This window comes from Aedes aegypti, chromosome 2 (genome assembly GCF_002204515.2).
Source record: "Aedes aegypti strain LVP_AGWG chromosome 2, AaegL5.0 Primary Assembly, whole genome shotgun sequence".
Classification (NCBI taxonomy): domain Eukaryota; kingdom Metazoa; phylum Arthropoda; class Insecta; order Diptera; family Culicidae; genus Aedes; species Aedes aegypti.
The window spans coordinates 168,265,840-168,287,646 of NC_035108.1; the positions used below are offsets into that span (position 1 = coordinate 168,265,840).

At 36.2% G+C, this 21,807-nt stretch overlaps 1 protein-coding gene across 3 annotated transcripts in view; it reads right to left on the reverse strand.

Annotated features, from left to right (window-relative positions):
* LOC5574043 (sodium- and chloride-dependent neutral and basic amino acid transporter B(0+)) overlaps nucleotides 1-21,807 on the reverse strand; it is a 400,663-nt gene that overhangs the window by 43,715 nt on the left and 335,141 nt on the right. The window contains exon 1 of one of the 3 annotated variants that reach the window (XM_021843078.1): nucleotides 13,559-13,971. The exons of the other annotated variants lie outside the window; for them this stretch is intronic. The gene's annotated coding sequence lies outside the window, so the exon portion shown is untranslated. Of the gene's footprint in view, nucleotides 1-13,558; nucleotides 13,972-21,807 lie in introns of those variants that run through there. 3 annotated transcript variants of the gene reach the window in all.

Sequence of the window (21,807 nt, forward strand, 5' to 3'; positions counted from 1 at the left end):
TTGAACAATTTGTTTGAACTATCGTTTTTTCGTTCCCACTTGCCCCGCGGTACCTTACTAAAATGACCATCAGCCGATTTTGTTCTCATCGGCCGTATTGAAAATATATATATATATATATATCGTGCAGCGATCTCACCCATCCCAATATGGGAAATGGTCAAAAATTCAAATCAAAGACATCGAATAATGTAATATTTATGGATGGAAAGATGAATCATTCGATGTGTAAAAATCTTAAAAATCACTTAAAATGTGTTCCGTTTCCTTGCATTACTCAGCGCGCTGATCATTTTTGGATTTTTTTTTTCACTCTGACAGCATACTTTTATGGATTTTTATTGTTCATCCAAATTAAATTTATTACATATCCCTCGCAGTTTACAACATTCATCACATCTGATCAAAGTGAGATGAAGGTAAGGTTATTTCGCATCTAATGAAAGAATAATCAATTTTATCAAATTTTGGAGCTCTTCGATATTCTGACAAAACAAATTCGAAAAAGTCACAAAACAAAGGCATTATCGAAGTTGCAATATTACTTATGTGATTTTCTACTAAGTCAAGCAGATTTCCACTGGGTGGAGCTTTTGGAATAGACTGATTGCTCGTTGAAAATTAAGAGGTCCGTATTGAACCAACACATATTTTGTGATTTTCAATAAGATTCAAAGGCAATATGATCAGATAAAAGCTTACGCCTGAGGGGATTCGATTATAAAATAAGGCCGGAACAAATCTTAAAATCTTCTTTTGTCACCTTCCACCAAAATGTGTCAAGGGGGGGGGGGACAAAAAATAATAAAATGGAAATTCAGGAAAAGTCATCTTTTTTCAATTAATATATCCGTCAAATCAAAATATTTGAATAATAAACACGGCATTTCTTTTATTCTTAACATCGATCACATAACATTTTTCATAAAATGGATTTGAAATTGTACTCTAGCTATTAACAATTTTAAGAAGACTGCGAAAATGTTGCACTTATATGCAACTTTAAATCATATTTAGATTATTTCAATTTGGTCCAAATGTATGTAATATTCCCGGTCTTTTCGTTATGGAAATTTCCTTGAGTTCCCTGGGCTTTAAAGGTCATCGTACCTGCCACATGATATACGAATGCGAAAATGGGAACTTTGGCACTGAAAGCTCTCAGTTAATAACTGTGGAAGTGCTCCATAAGAACACTAAGCTGAGAAGCAGGCTCTGTTCCAGTGGTGACATAATGCCAAGAAGAAAAAGAATCCATGTGAATCATAACAAAATCTATTTTCATAGGCCACACTGTTACAGTAAAACAAACAAATTGAGTACTTGTAATCCAATAACACATGTTATCTCATGTAATACAGTAAAGACGAAAAACAAAACTAGCAAAAAACACGGAAAATAATGAAAATCAAAACTGAAAATAAGATTATTTATTTATTTTCCCCTTATGACTTTTTGAAAATTTTGAAGGGGGGGGGAGACAAAAGTAAAATTTCAAATTTGTTCCGGCCTAACACAGAAAGATTTTAGAATTATTGTCGCTTACAGAAGCTTGGAAATAGTCTAATCAAGAGTTCACTTGAGCACTTCAAAACAACAAACTAATATAAAAAGCTAACGAAATATCTGAAATATCAGTTTTCTGCTTCAAAATCCCCAATTCTAAAAAAAAAAAACAAAACTCACAACTGTTTTATTTTAAAACTTAAACTGCCGTGTGTTTTTAATTTTCATTGATTTGTTGATTTTAACGCAGAATATTGTTTCTTCAGTTTTGACATTTGCTACTTTTTAAGTTAGGCCTTTAGTCGGAAAATTAGGCTCTCCTTTATCATGTTTAACATTACTGTTGAAGAATTTCTTCAAAAAAAATCTCTACAGTTAAAACCATGCTTGTCAAGTAATAGCTGACCAGTGCATGGTCCACAGATTGCTCCATGAATCCCTAAAAATATATGTTCAATTATTTATTCACTGAATTCTCCACTGATGTTTCATGAAATTCATCTAAAACATATCTAAGGATTCTTTCAAGATAATATTAGTAGATAGATAGTATTCCTTATATAAAACATTGCTGGATAAAAAATTCAATAAATCAAAATTTAAAGTAGAATGTCTCTTTATGAGTTCCTTCAGAAATTTTCTATAATTCTTTACGGATTCTCACAATATTTTTTTAAAGATTTTTCCAAGCCAATATTCGAGAAACTTTTTGTTCGCCGCCCAAGTTTTTTTTTTGTCACGAATTTCTGCAACAATTTACATCGGAATTTCACAGAGTATTTCTCTAGAGATCCCTTCAGAAATTTTTATAGAGATTTTTCAAATATTTTCATCCAGATATTTAAGCAAAAATATCATAATTGTTTTTTAATAATGTTTTTTTTCAACTCTTTAGCAAATTTTTCAATCGGTTTTGCAATTAGTAGTCCATAGAGAAGTACTATGAATATTGTTTTCCACAATCTTAAAAATTTGGTTACCTTGGAAACTCCTTTTAGCAATAATCAGAAAATATCTACACTAATAACATATTTTAAAATCAAATCAAATCTTTCAAATATTCCTGAATTTCTTGCCATAGATTCCACCAAAGATTGTATTCGCTAGAGATTTCTCTGAAAGTTCCTGATAAAATGATGATGATTCGCAGATAATTTGTAAAATATCTCCGAGTTTTTTTTTCACAATTTTTAAGGTATTCCTTCGGCAACTCTCAATGCCAAACAAAATATCTGTCTGTTTCTTGTGTCAAACAGTAATTCAGGAAATTATTTAGTCTTTTTTAAGGTTTCAAAACTTCCTGATATTTCTCATTGTTTTTTTTTCTCCAGATTTTAAGGATCACTAGGATAATTTGTGCTTTTTTTGAATTGCATGAAATTCTTCCCAAAAGAAATCCAGCTAGCACTCTTTATATTCACATGAATGACTTATCAATATTTTATTTCAAAATTTCCCAACAAATCTTCTACGAATTTCTAAAGAAGATTGATAGCAATTAGATCAGGAAATTTCATTTTTTTTCTATTTCATAAGTGTTTTTTTTTTTCAGGAATAACATGATTTAATAGTTCCATAAAAATCGTTGAAGATTCTCAATGGATTTCACCAGACATGTTTTTACGGACAACTCACCTCCGAGAATTTCTGAGGTAACAAATAAGAGGGCACTTTAAAGAAAGTTTCAAAACGAATATAAAAAAGATTAAAAGTATTTGAGTATTTTTCTCCTCTGCAAAAAAAAAACAAAAACAAATAAAAATAATCAAAATTTCTGGAAACGGTTTTAGTAGAAGACCCCTGATAAACCCATGCAGATTTTAAAATAAGTTTTTTGATTATTTCGATGAATTTAAATATTTGTCGTCACAGGTACTCCAGCCAATTTATGGTAAATGTTATTATAGTGCTTTCTGTCGTAATTGTTTTGATCTCTGAAAGCTTCTGACTATTCAGAAATACTTGTGTAGAATCTGGGTGGAATTTCTTAGAAAACTTCATAAATTTATTCCAGCAATTTGTAGGAAATAGGAAGAATTCTAGAAAAAAAAATCTAAAGGAACTTCTATAAGAATTCATGGAAATATGGCCAGTGGTATCTCTGGACGGATTTTTAAACGATTACTTGTCTATATTTCACTGGAAATTCTCGGTGCAGTGCAAGTCAAATATTAATACCGTATACATTTTAATTCTGAAAAGTCTTTGGCAGTAAATCTAAACATTCCAAAGAGAAATTTTGGATTTCCAGGACGGAATATCAAAAGAATATTATCAAGAATCTCTTGAGAAATAACCGAAGTACTCTAAAATGAATAATTGAAGATTATATTTCAACTTTTAGAAACACTCTTGAAATAATTGTGTTTTTGAAAAAATTTCTTGTTTATATTTTGAAATAATTATTTTTTAGAGAAATTTTTGGAATATAGATTTTTACTTTGGTGAACTACAAACAATCTCCAAGAATTTTTTCACAGTCCAATTATTCTACTAAAATGCATGTTGAAGAAAAACTTCAAAAAATTAAATCAATTCTAATTAGCATACCGTAATCCAGGGTATCATTGATCAGTGGGGTAACATTGATTGGAATGACTCATCTCTTAAAATGATCGTATTATCATTTATTGATGGAACATTTCCAAATCCTGAATGGTGCCTTTCTTTCTTATATTCATGTGCTAATAGAAATGAAGATTTTTGCAAAAATTGCGTTTACTTCATGCCTAAATTTATCAACTTTTCGAAACAAAGATTTCAATGGTTAAGGATGACCCTAACGAAGAGTCATGTCTCACATAAGTTCTGCAAACGATATAAGCAAGAAAAATGCGGTTTTCACTAAAAATGACATCGCCGAAAACGATTCCGTTGTCAAAACATTTATAAGTAAGTTCAATTTGGCAACATTACCGAATGTTGAATTTCCTTAGGAAATTGCCTAACTGGTTAAGACCAAATCAATCGTAGAAGGGTTTCTAAAAGAAGAAAAGCAAGTAGGGCTATCAGGGCATTGAGTTGAGAAATATACTGAAAAACACTCATCAAATAAAATTCAATCGTTGGAATTACTCTGCTAATTAATCCATGAGCAATGTTTTGCAGTAAAGTAAACATAAACAATGACAGAAAATGTTGACTTATTGCAAGTCAGTTTCCCCAAGTCAGCAAATTAACTTCCTGCCCAGTGTAGTGGATATCCTTCCCTAGGGCATGATTATATTTTATAGACCTAAAGCTCAAACAGTATCGATATTGGCATTGGATTCAGCAACCCTTAATTTTCTAGAGAACTAAATGTACATGAAAATATCAGCATTTGTCCTCAAATTGATGGAACAGTGCAAACATTTACGCAGAATTAAAGAAAAGAGAGAAACCCACAAACACGTCATTGCGACGTGCGCTAGTTTGATGAGAAGAAATTTTGCAATCATAAAAAATATCAGAACTGAACTTCACCCGCGAAAAAAGTTCACTTTCACCACGCTGCTATTAGTGAGAAAAATTCACAGAGCAAAAAAATCCATCTTAGCCATTATTATCCCGTACTGAAGCTGTACTTATCAGCCACACTAGCGCTATGATAGATGCAAACGTAAAGAGCTACCAAAGAAATAGGAATTCGATTTGGGAAAAACGAAATGCTGATGACGGGGATGGCAGTTATAAACACGCATGTGTCGTTTCACTTTGTGCAAAGCTTTCGAATTGGATTCTGTTTCGAAGGTCGAATAGGAAGCATTGTGCGAACGATTCTCGCGCCGACTATCTTGAAAATGTTTGTGATTAACGCAGTTGCTTCAATTCTTTTCGATACCTTCTGCACATCCTAATTGTTCAAGGAATAGTCCTGCAGAAAGCATCAAAACGATTTGGAATATAGCCTAGTCCGCGACTAGAAGGCAAAGTCGTTTCGAAGGTGTCTGGGTTCAAATCCTGGTCGGTCCAGGACATAATTCATAATGGAATTTTTTTGACTTCCTTGGACATAGAGTATCATCGTGCTTGTCATACACGAATATGAAAATGACAACTTTGGCAATGAAATCTCTCAGTTAATAACTGTGGAAGTGCTCATAGAAGCTTATAGCTAAGAAGCAGTCCCTGTTGCAGTGGGGATGTAATGCCTAGCAAAAAAACGACGTTTTCAAAATCTTTGGCGCGAAATTTTTAGCGCAATTTTAGAAAAACAGTAAACTTAATGGCTTTTTGAAGCAACTTTGCCCAACTCCACAAAGTGTCGAACCACAATTTTCGCAGATGCAGCTTGAAAGACATGACATCTTAAGTGTCGTCCCAACCTCAGAAAAGCCGGTTTTACGGGACTCGGATCTCGCGGATGTTCGATATGGGTTGATACGAGCAAGCATCCGCCAGCACTGTGCACTGTGCCGGCGAAGTGATATGGTAATGAGAACACACTGACTGTGGGTACGAAGTGGGTTTCGTTGGTTGCTCTAATCAAACGTTCCGTTTTGCCGATGGTGAACAGTTGCGTCAGAGTTTGGATATGCAAATCGCAATGCACACTGATTAGCAGGCATAATCTCAGCAAAACGTGAGAATTAAGACGATAGTGGATTATGCGATAATGGTTAATTAGAAGCCATATTTATAACGAGTCGTAATTATCGCCATAATGGGTGGAGTGTACACTATACACTTTCTTGAATTATGAGTAATTATGTTCGCTGATGGTTTAATTGAGAATATTATTAACTCATTGATAACGGCTACAAAACGAGCCCATGTTGAGTCAGAGGAATCCACAACTTCCTTCCAAAAAAAAAGGTTTTTTAAACTGTCACTAAACGTGGCAAAAATAGAAGTAAGGTTGCTTCTCCGGAATGCACGCTTTCTCCCAACGGTAAAATGGATAATGTTGATCATTGTATCGAAATGAGCAATCAGTTCGATGCTATAGACAAAATTTCTGAACACCAAATCGAAGCAGTTTCTAGCCCAGGCTCTTTGATTCAAGTGAGGAAACAAAGAGTGCCATCTATCGTGGTCAGTTGTTCTGAATTTGGAGGATTTAGGCAGAAGATCTTGAACTCCAAAACTCCAAACTCTTGAAAACACGACAGTCTCCTTTCTTTGCGATTTGGAAGGATTCCTTCCAAATCGCAAAGAATGGAGACTGTCGCGTTTTGCCGGAAACTCTTAAATATCGCGAACTTTTTCTCAAACATCTTGAAGAGAAGAAGCAAAAATGTTCTACCTATGACGACAAAACTGAACATTTGTTTAAAGTCGTCTTGAAAGGTCTCTCAAGTGACTAGTAACCTGAGGCGATCAAAAATGGAATAAATGATTTACTTGGATTTCCCCCAGTCCAAGTAATCATTATGAAAAAGAGAACCCAATCTAGCATTGTTCCGAAAGGGCTTTCTCAAGAATATTATTTAGTTCACTATAACAAAAAAGAACTCAATAATATTAAAACTTTGGAAAAAGTAAGACTAATGTTCGATGTCCATGTGACATGGGAACATTTCCAGAAACCTGGAGGAAATTTTCAGTACAACACTCAGTGCCGTCAGTGCCAAAGGTGGAATCATGGAACAAAACATTGCCGAATAAATGCTAAATCAAATGCATGATTTGCGGAGGTTCTTCTCACGCTAAGGACGTCTGTCCAGTGAAGGAAGATACCGATAATTTCATATGCGCTTATTGCGGGGGCAATCAGAGGTCACATTTTTGGGCTTGCCCTTCGCGTAGGCGAGTCGTCGATGCTCGTACCAGGCAGATGAACGGTCATATTTCTCGTTTCCGGAATTCCCCAGGTAGAATTTTCAGTAAACGAGCGCTTGATTAAATACCGTGCCCATCAGAAAGAGTATAATCATGCTCATTTACAAACTAATTTACTTCCGTCGGGTTGCGTTCGAATCATTAATTTTCGAATGGATCTAACCACGGAAATCCTATGCCGAAATTGTAGCAGGTTAAGTTACCTCCTTCCCTTTCCATACTACAAGTAACCGTTCTTATTGTTTCAAATCAAATGGAAAAAATCCTGCCGCCATAGGAAACTTCTACTCTGCCTCTTCGTCTAAAAAAATTCTAACGGAAAATCATCAGATAATGTGCCCACTTCAAGTGATATGTCTGCCTCTGATTTTATTTTTCTAACTGAACAATTGAATCAAATGATTGATGCAATGCTCAAAACCACTACTTTGACTGGAGCAGTCCAAGTTGGTGTAAAATTAACAAATCAAATTGTTATTGCATCACGTTTTTCTAATGGATCCAATAAATAAAAATTTAAATATTTTAAATTGGAATGCTCGTTCTTTGAATGGTAAAGAGAACGAGCTATTTAATTTCCTAACAGCTAATAACATACATTAGGTAAGTATTACTGAAACTTATTTGAAATTTGGATACAAACTCAAAAGAGATCCTAACTTTTTTGTTTATCGTAATGATCGACCTAATGGGACATATGGGGGGATTCCAATCATCATTCATAGGCGTATAGAACATCATCTGTTTTCGTCAGTTGAAACTAAGTTTTTTAAAGCTTTAGGTGTTTCTGTAGAAACACAGCTTGGTAAATAAACTTTCATAGCTGCCTATTTGCCTTTTCAATGCTCTGGACAGCAAGTAAATTTGCTCCAAACTGACTTGCGAAAATTGACTCGCATTAAGTCAAAAAAATTTGTCATTGGTCACTTAATACCAAACATCGGTCATCGAATAATTCACAAAGTAATTCCAACGGCAGAATTTTGTTTGATTAGTGCTCTTCAGGATATTTCTCAATTCAATACCCTGATAGCCCTACATGTTTTTCCTCTTGAAGAAACCCTTCTACGATTGATTTGGTTTTAACGGACTCTATTCACTTTTGTAGCCAACTGGTTACTCATGCTGATTTTTCTGATCATGTCCTTGTTAAATTTCAAATATCCCATCAAGCGATTCTCAATCCTATCAGCTCTACTTTCAATTTCTTTTCAAGCCGTCTGGAATATATATGAAACATATATTGACTCTTATTTTGATGTTAACATTTCTTTAGAAACAAAACTTGATATTGACAATGCTCTTAAAACTTAAACAAATTCCATTGTTGAAGCCAGGAGCATTGCAATTCCAAAATGTGAAGTAAAATTTGAATCCGTGAATATGGACAATTGTCTGAAACTCTTGATCCGTCTTGAAAACGTGAGGAGAAGGTAATTTCAATGCACTCGCGATCCTGCTATGAAAATTATATGGCAGGATCTGCAGAAAGAAATTACAAAACGGTTTTGTCAATGACGAAACGAAAATTTTAGAAAGAAAAATTTCTCAATTGGACCTTGGCTCTAAGCCCTTTTGGAATTTAGAAAAAAAAAAACCTCAGGAGCCAATACCGGCATTGAAAGAGGAAAACAAATTATTACTAACTCATTGCGTAAAAGATCAAAAACTTGCTATGAGGTTTGAAAAGACGCACAATTTCAATGTAGGACTTACTGGTCCAATAGAAAATCAAGTTACTTAGCACTTCGAAATCATTCTCAATCAAGAGAACGTATTCTAAAATTCTTGGGAGATTGATATGGAAGTAGTGAGAACTAATATTAAACAGTTTAAACATGTTTAAGCCCCTGGCAATGATGGAATTTTCTACATCTTCATCAAGAAACTTCCAGAGAGTAGCTTATCATTCTTGGTTAATATATTTAACAAATGTTTGCATTCGGCATATTTTCCTGACAAATGGAAAAATGTCAAAGTTGTTCCAATTTTGAAACCAGACAAAAATCCCGCAGAAGCTTCCAGTTATCGTCCAATCAGCTAGCTTCCCTGCATCAGTTTATATTTTGAAAAGGTCATTTTGAACAGAATGTTGGTCCACATCAACGAAAATTAATTTTTTGCCAAAGCACAGTTCGTATTCCGCCATGGACATTCGACCACTCATCAACTTTTACGTGCAACAAATTTCATTCGTTCCAACAAATCTGAAGGCAATTCTACTGGTCTTGGTCTTCTAGACATAGAAAAAACATTCGACAGTGTTTGGCATGAAGACTTGATTGTAAAATAAAAAAATAATTTAATTTTCCAACATACATTGTTTGAATAATTCAAAGTTATCTGGCAAATCGTACACTTCAGGTAAATTATCAGAACTCCAGATCTGAGAGACTTCCTGTAAGAGCTGGTGTTCCCCAAGGCAGCATTTTGGGACCAATATTATAAAATATTTTCACATCTGACTTACCTGAGTTACCTCAGGGATGTCAAAAATTCTTGTTTGCGGATGACACAGGCCTCTCCTCCAAAAGACGAAGTCTGCGTGTCATCTGTAGTCGATTGCAAAAAATGCTTCCAAAACTCAACTAATAATACAGCCATTCCATGAAAAACCGATCTAGTGGGTCTCCGAATTCCGTGAAAATTTGCTATTTTGTTCCTTTTCCGAAATAAGGATACATGTATTTTTGGATTTTTTGATTAGGGTGACCATTTCCGAAATAGGGTGACCAGAAAAATCGCGATTTTGCAAAATTTTTATTTTTAAAAAAATTATAACTTTTGAACCGTTTGACCGATTTTCAATCTTTTTGGACGAAATGAAGGCTAAACATTTTGAATTTTCAGGAAAAATATAAAATTTCACAAAAAATTGTGTTTTTACATGAAAAAACTCAATAGTTTCCGTTTTTTTTCGTGTTTTGAAGGCCTCGGGACCAAAGAGGCTATCGCTGTTCTCATTTTTTCTTGAAAGTTCAGAAAATTTTACGTATACTGTCAAATTTTCAGCGATGTATGTTTTTTAGTTTTTGAGATATATATTTTTGAAAATAAAAAATCAATCATTTTTTATCGGCACACACTGTAGGTCTCAGCGCATTAGATTTGTAATGTTTAAAAAATATTATAACTTTTGAACAGCTTAACCGATTTCCAATCTTTTTGTATGGAATGATAGCTTAAAAACTATTCAGACAAAATTGAAAAAAATATATCTCAAAAACTAAAAAACACACATCGCTGAAAATTTGACAGTTTACGTAAAATTTTCTGAACTTTTGAAAGAAAAAATGAGAACAGCGATAGCCCCTTTGGTCCCGAGGCCTTCAAAACACGAAAAAACGGAAACTATTGAGTTTTTTCATGTAAAAAACACAATTTTTGTGAAATTTTATATTTTTCCTGAAAAGTCAAAATCTTTAGCCTTCATTTCGTCCAAAAAGATTGAAAATCGGTCGAACGGTTCAAAAGTTATAATTTTTTTAAAAATAAAAATTTTGCAAAATCGCGATTTTTCGGATAAGGAACAAAATAGCAAATTTGCACGGAATTCGGAGACCCACTAGATCGGTTTTTCATGGAATGGCTGAATATTCCCCAGTAGCGCAACCAGAATTTGGTTCTTTGGGGGGGGTGGGGGGTTTGCAAATTTGAAAGTAATGTTTTTTCAGAAGGTATGATTGAGAAAAAAATCGATTTAAACAATTAAAGTAATTAGACAAGATTTCAATACATTAGCCAGCGTGATACTTTTCAATCGCTTTTCACCTATGTTGTTCCTTAAACTTCCAGTTGTCACGCGGTTTTGCATTGTCAGATTCGCCACGCTGGTGCTGAGTACGAAAAGCGAGGTTTTTCCAACAGCGTTGTTCAAAAGACAACAATACGATTACTGAAGTCTCAAATATGTTTTTGAATTTTTTGAACAATGAGGATGAGTTTTAGGCTCAGCAATTTGAAAGATGAACGCCTGCTAAATTTCGATATGCTACTACCAGCATTTTAAGATTTTGTGTCTCCGTAATTTTTTAAAGCCAAATGATCGCTTCTTCAGGATTTCATATGCTCTGAAAGTTATGAAGCTTGCCTTAAAGTTGAATCAACTTAAAAAATTTTGATGCTTTGGGTGCTGTATCAAGTCCAAAAGGATCCAATAAAACTGATTTTTTGCAAACTTATCTAACAAGGCTTCAATTTGTTTTTCAGAAAGGAAGAAACTTTACGCTATTTATTAGTTTTTTATAGTAACAATTCGCTGATATATTTTTTAACATAATTTGAAAAAAAAAACACAAATTTGAAGGACATAACTGTAAAACTAAGTTACTGATCTTTAGTTGTTTTATGTGTAGTAACCTTAATTTTACGGCAACGCTATCTTAAGCTAAAACGTAGTGCTTATTTGCCCGAAATTTCGACACAGGTATTGTGTTTTCCTCATGGAGTAAATATAGTTTTCATTTTTTGTCCTATGATTTGTCTTGTGTGGGTTTTTTTTTGTACATAGCTACGACAATCACTATCTTTTTTATACAACTTACTTAACATTGCCAATACTAATTGTGTATGAAAAATTGAATAATTTTTTGAGCTATGCTTATAAAAAACCCACACCAGACAGTTATAGTTAGGCAAAACATAGCACAAAAAACTTAAACTATTTTTACCACCTGAGGAAGACACAATACCCTTGTTGCAACGTCGGGCAAATAAGCCACTCGTTTTAACATAATGTAGAATGTTTTGCTGGAAATATAAGAATACAGTCGATATTTCACAAATGAAATGTAGGTGATAACGTTCAAAAAAAAAAATTCTTCATTAGCCTTATATTTATTCGACTCTGGGGGGGGGGGGTTGACCCCCAAAACCCCCCCTTGGTTGCGCCACTGCTATTCCCACATAAACCAAAAGCTCTTTATTTGAAACCATCAAGTAGACATGTTGTCACGTTGAGAGGGGTTTCAATAAATTGGTCAGATGAAGTTAAGTGTCTAGGGCTCATGCTAGACAAAATTCACATTGAGGGCATTCAAGCCACATGTAACAAGTATTTGAAATGTCTCTATCCCCTAATTAATAGAAAATCAAAACTTTGTTTTAAGAACAAGCTTTTAATATTCAAACAAATTTTTAGGCCAGCCATGTTGTTTGCTGTATCAATATTGACTAGCTTTCAAAATAAAAATTTGAAATTGATTCTGAAGCTTCTTTCCTGGTAAAGTACTTATAAGTTGCATAAAATATCCAATGTTGAAACATTGGAACAAATGACCAATAAAATAATTTATAATTTGAGACAAAAATCGTTACAAACTTCTATTACCACTATTAATGCGTTATATATTTAGGTTAAGTTAGGTTAAGTAAATTGAAAGCGTTTTTCTCTTATAAGCAGGTGAAACTTACTCTTTTAAAAAACTGAACTGCTACGGCAAATGGATTGTTATATATTATTAACAAAATTTTAATGAAATATTTTGTTTAACCAAATTAGGATGATAATGTTGTCTAACACAGAACACCTACATATGGGAAATCAATGTAATGTTTGGAATGATACTTATAATGAATGAAAAAACATACTAACTGAAAACCGATTTATATCGTTTTTCGAAAGAAGTCACGTAGTTTTAAATCAAAGGTTCAAATGATATACCAGGTGGGAGAGGAAGTTTTTCAGTATTCCATTAAGCTTCCATTGATGCGCAAACCAACGAAAGTGCAAAGCTTGGAGCCTCATATATCAAACGTCTGCATATGTAATTATAAGCATTTGCGATGATATTGGTGCTTTGCTAGCTGATCCATTCTAGAGCTACAAATTATCCAATTATTTCAATCCATGTTTCTGATTTTCACAATGGTGCAGAACAAGTATACGCCACGTTTTCTCGCCTAATTAACTTTTTTCTACTTTCATACTGTTCTCCTGCCGATTCTTCGCTACTCTTTCACCCGGTTGCATTTGTTTGCTTCCTCTTAGTTGTGTTTACCCGGTAATGGAAAAATAAATAATTGTGAAACAACGAAAAACCAACCCACTCCACAATGCATGAGTGAACAAAAAAAAAAACGAAACGAATCAAACATCTTCACTCATTATTTGCTGTTTGCCAATTTCGGCATTTTATGTCCAATATGCTGACACGCCACTTTAAACTCACTCAACATTTGCCACTGGCAAATTCTTCATGCTTTTCCGGTTCATAAAGCTATAGCAATGGTACAATCTCACATCCACTCCCAGACGCCGAAGAAGCACATTTCCTTGATCGAATCTCACTTTTCAAAGTTGTTCCGCAGGCTCGCCACACTCGATCAGATTGACCTTTTGGCAGTCCTTGCACAGACTGTCCGCCAAAGTCATATCCACAACCAATTTTCTCTTTTTTCGCTACATTATCAACGGCCAATGGAAAACTCCAAACTAGTCGCAGCTACTGAGCTGGAAAGACGGTTGCTCAATCCTCAACTAAAATTCGCAGTCAATCCATCTTGCGATGACAACTGGCTGTCTGCAGTCTACAGTTCTGTGAGCTGCCTGCCAATTAAACCGAAACCGATGTCCACCGATCAAAACAAACCCGCGAGCCACGTTTGGGCTATGAAGCGCGATCGCGAACAAAAAATCGATCTACCGAAAAACGCGCGCGCTCACGACGGACTACACTACCAGATACCGCAAGTTTCGACTCAAGACTGAATCGTTGTGGTGGAAAAAAATGCTGCGCTGACTGCGGAGACCGGTTGGTTGCATTTCAAAGAGATTAAGTCGGCAATGCGCCACACCGGTCGGTTGGTAGTTGCTCAGAAGCCTATGCCAGCTTGACTATTGGTTAGTGAGCAAGACTGTTGGGTAGGCAGAGTTACCAGATTGGATATAATTATATCGATTTAATGCAGCTGATTCATATAATTACTGAAGCTGCAAATAACTGACCAACTGTGTTTGTAATAAATATTTGTAACAAATCTTGAATCAGTCTGTGTGGTCATCACAGACTGAGTCAAATTCTGCCACAGGTTTGTCACAGCGGCTATGAAGTGAGGTCCGGGACGATTCATGATCTGTTTGAGCTAGAAGTTTCACGACTTCCTGGATAGAGCAGTCAGTGGCGCTAGTGTTAATGACCCCGAAAACTTCCCTTCTAGAGCCGGAAAATGTAAGGCTTGTCAAGCCTGAGACTACAGCAAACCGGCAGTTGAGAAACAATATGTAGGGGATATCGGTTTTCTCCCAATTCACAATAAATCTTCGAACCTGTGAGTAAATGAAACCCAAATTTAGTACTATGCCATTTGATTCCTTTAGAGACAGATACACGAATTCCGACAGCTACTGTAAGGCTGGCCATGTACTAGACTCGAGTTAAATTAGTAAGAGTAAGTTTTTATAGATAAATTTGACTGGGATGTTTGAGATTTCAACTCCTTTATTTGGCTTTCTCAGTCATGGAAAAAAATCAAAACGGTGTGTTTTGCTTTGCCCGACGTTTCGGCTCTTTTATTGGGCCTTTTTCAAGGGTATAGGTGTCAACCGTTTTTTGTCAATTTTTAACAATAATTGCCGTTTTTGGCAATGGTTTAAAATAATCAACGCTTAATTCGTGGCTGAAAGCCGAAATCTCCAAATATGATCACCAAATATTGTTTTTCGTTACAAAAAAAATTCAACAAATATCTTTTATTTTCCCAATTTTATGTAGGGTGATGTGACCGAAAACAAGCAGCATGAAGATCGGAGAAAGGGCATGTTTTGCTTTAATCAGTTCATTTTTTAAGTGATTAACCAAACTTCAGTTACATAAAGCTTGAGCTTGAGCTTGATTGGCCGCCCGTGGTTGCTACTCCAGTATTGCCAGATCAGCTGCACTTACACAAGGAACCAACCGAATGACTGTTTGGGACTAACAGACATCCTCAGTGTATAAGTGCTGGTGATCTTCTATTTTTAGGCAACAATGGCACCTGCCACGTCAGAATGCAGACCAATGAAGGTAAAGGGGGAGGAATTGATGATGCATTGAACTGGCTCCCACGTAGACCGTATACACCACTGCATCTACACCAGTTCATGCGGGAGTGTATGGGTTGGGGGAAAGGCATGGCAGAGAGGTTTGCTCTTTGGTTAGCAGACTACCCAAGTATCGGGCGAAAGGAAAAGCATGCTATAATGATGAAATAGAGTGAAGCGTAGGGAAAAGGTTTATTGTCCGTGTCTGGTTCTAGCGTTTTTGCTATGAACGAGTAGGGTGTGAGTGTGATAGATTGAGAGTGGAAGATAGAAGCAAGTGTAAGACACAAGTACAAAGTACGAGGAAAGGGACAGGCCTGGGATTGAACCCATGACCTTCTGCATATGAAGCAGAAGCGGTAGCCATTAGACCACCAACCCCGTCGTATTAACCAAACTTCAGTTACATAAAGTTAGTTTAAGTTGCTTGAAGAGAATGATATTTACCATTTCAAACTTGTTTTGATTTTTCTGACTTGTCAACAACGTGTTACTTTTTTGATATTTATGTTCTGTTGATATCTTTGATATCATCTTTAATATATTTGATGTTGATGATTTTGATTTATAGGTCTGTTGATATGTTCTGCGAAAATGTTTCACTGCAACTTGATTTATTCCAAAAGTGCAATTTGAAGTTCATTGCTTAAGATGTTTTGGAAATAATTGACAGAAATCCGGGTTCAGCATGCAGAAAATTTTGCAACGTCCTCAATTGATTAACGTCCGAAATATTTCACATTCATCGTAATACGGTAAGAGAATGCGAAAACCGTCATTAAAAGGATCTCACTGGAATCCCAGGATTTCCCTTGGAAACCAAGGATTCATGTTCCAATTCCAAGATCCACAGTGAAATCACAAGATCCACCAAGATACACACTGAAATCCTTATGTCCACACAGGAATTTCAAAATCGTCACTGAAATACCAGATTCCACACTGAAGTATCAAAATTCACAATGACACAATGACCCTGAGACTGTAGTGTCAACAGTGAAATACAATATACCACACTGGAATCCCAATATCCACATTAAAAAAAAGAATCCACAATAAAGTAACACTATCCACACTTGAATCCTAGGAGCTCTACTGGAACCCTAGATCCAGACTGAAACACCAGGATTCACATTGTAATTCCAGGATCCACACTGAATTTTTGGCAACCGTACTGGAAACCCGGAATCCATATATGAATCCCAGGATCCATATGGACTGTCCATTAACCACGTTGTTATTTAATTTTGGGATCCCTCTCTTCTCGTGGTTATTTGTCCATACAACATTTTTAAAGCTTGTATGGACCGTGGCCATTGGCCAGAACCCTCCCTCCCCCTCATAAATGACCCCATACTAAAACCCCAAGATCCAAACTGGAATCCGAGAATCCACACTGAAAACCCATCATCCACACTGAAATACCAGGAATAACACTGGGATCCTAATACCTACACTGAAACACCGCAAATCACTCTGGAATCCTAGGATCTACACTGAAACCCCAGCATCCACACCGGAGTCTCAAGATCTATAATGGAATCATAGGATGTACGATGAATTTTAGAGATCCGTATTGGAATCTCAATATCCACACTGCAATACCAGGACCCATAAAAGATACTCAGGATCCATACCGGAATCCTAGCATTTATACCGAAATCCTAGGATGCACACTGAAATATCTGGATTCACATCTGACACATAACGATCCACACTGCAATACAACAAGCCCCACTGGAATCCCAATAGCTACGTAAGAAGCCTAGGACCCACAATTAAGTAACCCAATCCACACTAGAATCCTAGGATTCATAGTTAAACCCAAGAATACAGATCGAACATCACGATCCACACTGGATTCCCAGCATTCACCTTCAGAATCCACACTAGAACCCAAAGATCCGCAGTGGAATCCCAGATTCCGTAGTGGAATTCCAAGATCCAAACTGGAATCCAGGTATCTAAACTGGAATTCCAGGATCCGTACTGAAATACCGGAATTGACACTGGAGACCCAGGAAAAACGCTAAAATCACAGTAAAATACAGAAATTCACAAATAAATCCCAAGATTCACAGAATCCCAGAACCCATACTGGCATCCCAGGATCCAACCTGCATTCCCGTCATCCTTACTGGAATCCTATGATCCACACTGGAGTCCCATGATCTACGTTAAAAACTTAAATTCCACCAGGATCCATTCTATAACACTGGCACTCCAGAATCCACACTGGAAACTCAGAATCCACACTGAAATCCCAGAACCCACATTGACTTGCTATGATCTATACTGAAATTCTAGGATTCATAATACAATCTTAGTATCAAAACTGGAATCCCTGGATCCACACCTAAAACCTAGGATTCACACTGAAATATTAGAATCCCCAATGGAATCTCGGGTTCTACTCAGGGATCCTAAGATCCACGCTGGAATTTCAGGATCAATACTAATCAATAGATGAACTACATTGAAATCCAAGTATCCACACTGGAATTCTACAATCTTAGGGTCCATATTGGACTACCAGGATCTATACCGTAACGCCAGGATTAATACTGGAACCCTAGGATCCTAACCGGAATCCTAGAACCCACACTGGATTTCCAACATTCACACTAGAATTCCAGCATCCAGATTGGATTCCCAGGATTCACACTGAAATCCTAGGGTCCACACTGGAATATCAGGTTTTACACTGTAAACAAGGATTGACATTGGAATTCCATAGTCCACATTTTAATAGCAGGATCCACACAGGAATCTAAGGATCTTCACTGAAAATCTAGGATCGCTGCCGAAACCTACGAAATGCTGCGTTTTACATTATACATTACAATCTCAGGATCCACATCGAAATCCTGCGGTCCACGCTACAATCCATGGATTCACCCAGGATTTTGAGGATCTAAACTTGAATTCCAGGCTCTACCCTGAGCTAAGTATGCTGTTTCGCTCAAGAAAAGTAAAGAAATCTCTTGAGTGAATGGGTCAAGAAATTTCTTATAGAGAGTCCCATTTGAAATGACATTTCTTCTCAACTACGTACTGCGATCAGAAAAACGTGATTTTCTGGACCATTTCTGGAAAGACATTTTCAAGCATCGAGATAGGCGGTTCCTTTCTATGGTCAGTAGAAAATCAGTCACACTGGTATTCTTAAGATCCACACTAGAATTCCAGGATCTACACGGGGTCCTCTAGATCTACACTGGAAGACTAGGATACACACTGGAATTCAATCATCCACACTGGAATACTAAGATACTGCCATGATCCACACCATAGTCTCAAGTTCCGCTCTGCAACCCTTCGATCTACATTAATGATCCCAGGGTTCACTGAAATACCAGAATCTACACTGGAGTTCTGGGATCCACACTGGTATCTCAAGATCTACATTGAAACAGGATTTCAGGAAATGCACACGACCTATTCTACAATCCCATGATCCACATTTTAATAAAAGGATCCACACTGGAATACCAGGATTCACATTGGAGCTCCATGATGCATGCTAGAGTTCCAGAATCCACATTTGAATCCCAAGCTCCACTCTGAAATCCTACGATTCACACTACAATCCCAAAATCCTCACTGGTATCAAAGGATTCACACTGAAATACCAAGGTCCACACTTAAATGTTATGACCCACATTGCAATCCTAGGACCCATAGTGTAATCAAAGCATCCACACAGAAATTCCAGGATCAACATTGGAAACCCAGGATCTGAAATATTAGGAACCACACTGGAAACTTTACGATATTTGTAGTTCGTCATTCAAACTTCAACCAATATGGACTACCACCAGCTAAGATACAGATTCCCTTACTTGAGCATTTTGTATGAAAAAACAGCATTTAGTTTCTAAATTTTATCCCTGATTCCAGCTGTATTCATAAAAGTAATTGATCTCAAAATAGATCCCTGGGGGTTAATGGGTTAAGGGTGAGATTTTACAATTGAGCTCTTAAACTGACACTTAGAACTACTTTGGAACCCCTGGAACTCACTGAAATTCCTGGGGACTCTATAAAAACCTTTAGAAAATTTTTAAACCTCTATGAGAACCGATACGAGATTTTTTTTTTGCTTATATTCAAGCGTGTTCACGCACTTGAATAGCTTCGATAAACGCTTAGCTATTCAGCAAGACCACGACTCTCGTGGGTTCGAATCTCGTCGGTCGACCGTCTTTCCGTAGAGTATTTTTGGGCTTGTCACAATTTACACAAATGGAAAAGTGTTTAGTAAAGAAAGCTTTCAAACAATAATTGTGGAACTGCTCATTAGAACACTTAGCTGAGAAGCAAACTCTACCTCAGTTGAGACGTAACACTAGAAATAAGAAGAAGCGGGTGCTGTAATAGCGTTCACTTAAGCAGAAATCAGGAATGTTGAACAATATAAATTTTGTTGGACACCAAGTCTAAAAAATAGAAAAAAGCACTGCATAATTTGAAATGTTATTGTTAAGCTCGCACACTGGGGCAGATCGCTGTTTTCGACGGCCAAAACCTCTAGTACTCTAGATATGCACCCTAGAGGTTTGGTGTCTTCGACAAAGTATTTTGGAAGAACTTGTACTACATTTTGACACATTCAGATTTGATCTAGATAAGTGAAAACTGATCTAGATCAGTTTTATCTTTTGATAGGAGCGTCCTAGCAAAAAACTTTCTTCTGCAATGTTGTTCATTGAGGCATTTTTGACATTTCTTCCGAAGACACTTATACTCTATCACTGACGCGGATTACGATAAATGACAATTTAGTAAAAACAGTCAAAAAATTGATTTTGAGCATTTTTTCATACAAAAAAATGTTAAAAAATAGTTTGTCATCAAGTATGAGAAGCTTAACTATAACAAAGTAAATATACATCATTTACTAGCAACATTTTCAGATTTATTCAAATTTTTGGTAAAAACAGTCTTAAAATAGTGTTTTACAAATTCTAGGATAACTCCTGAAGCGGCAGATGTCGGCAGCTAATTTTGTGTATACGACTAGTCAAGAACATAAGTTTCATTGTCCCGAAGAAAAAAAAAGTGGGGCCACATGGGGATTTTTTGTTGTGGTGCTTTGAAAATTTGATAAAAATATGTTAAAAAATGTTTATATTTGTGAAACTTTTCATAAATTTATATTTTTCAAATGTATTTCTGAATCAAATTGCATGTTTACGAAGTGTTTTGAAGAACGAAGTTAAAACCATTTTGAATATCAGAAATAACAAAGTAATGATGCTATGAATCAAATGGGAGCGAATCGATACCTCACCGACTCGTCTCGCTTTACATGCCGCACAGAATAAGCACAATTGCATATGATTCTTGGGTTTTTATCTACGACTGGCGTGTGGTGAGAACTGTCGGTATCGTATAGCGAGGTGACCTCTCAACTAGAGTGAAGTGACTTTCCATTTGGTTTACACGGCGAGTCACTTCACTCAAGTCTATATCCATTGTGCTATCTGGTTCCGACACAGGCTGGTGATTGTGATGTGAGATCGGATCGTCCAGCATTTGTAGTCAGCTACTGTTTGTGCTGTCTTACCTGTTCTTTCCTTTAATAGGGAATAAAGATTTTTGCAATTTCTCATCGTAATTTGCTGTTTTCCATCACGCCAATCTGTCATGAAACGGCCTACTTTCCTGCACTGAAGTATGCAGTGTGGGAATAGTCATTACGTAACTGAAACCAGTGCTGTAATGATTCATTACGCAACGCTTTTTCATTACGCAACTGTTTTGAGTTGCGTAATGAATCATAACATACCTTTTTTTAATAAATTGCTAAATAATGCTGAATGCATTCCGATATAAATTCTGATACCCTCAAGTGGTCTTCTACGAAATTGCAAAAAATGTTGTACGTAACTCGTTGCAGAACTCTATTTGTATTGCACTCGTCGTAATTATCCTACGACTCGTGCTGTAAAAATTATCATTCGGCAACTTGTTCCGTAATAGTAGTTTACGTAACAAGTTGCAGAATGATGATTTTTACAGCACGAGTGGTAAATTTATCCTACGAGGCTTGCCGAGTAGGATAATTACGACGAGTACTGTAAAAATCGAGTTCTACAACGAGTTACGTACAACATTTTTTGCAATTTATTTGAAGACCACTTGAGGGCATCAGAAATTATATTGGAATGCATTCACCATTATTTTACAATTTCTGAAAAATTGTTGTGTAGTGATTCATTACGCAACTCAAAACAGTTGCGTAATGAAAAAGCGTTGCGTAATGAATCATAACCGCACTGTTTTCAGTTGCGTAATGACTATTCCCGCACTGCATACTTCAGTGCAGGAAAGTAGGCCGTTTCATGACAGATTAGCGTGAGGAAAAACAGCCTATTACGATGAGAAATTGCAAAAACTACTATTGCATGATACCTATGGGAGCGAGAAAAGTTGTAACATTTATGGGTACTTATCACAGCCTACGCGATTGAAAAATACTGAATTGAAACTACGCATGGCTGTTTGCCCATGTG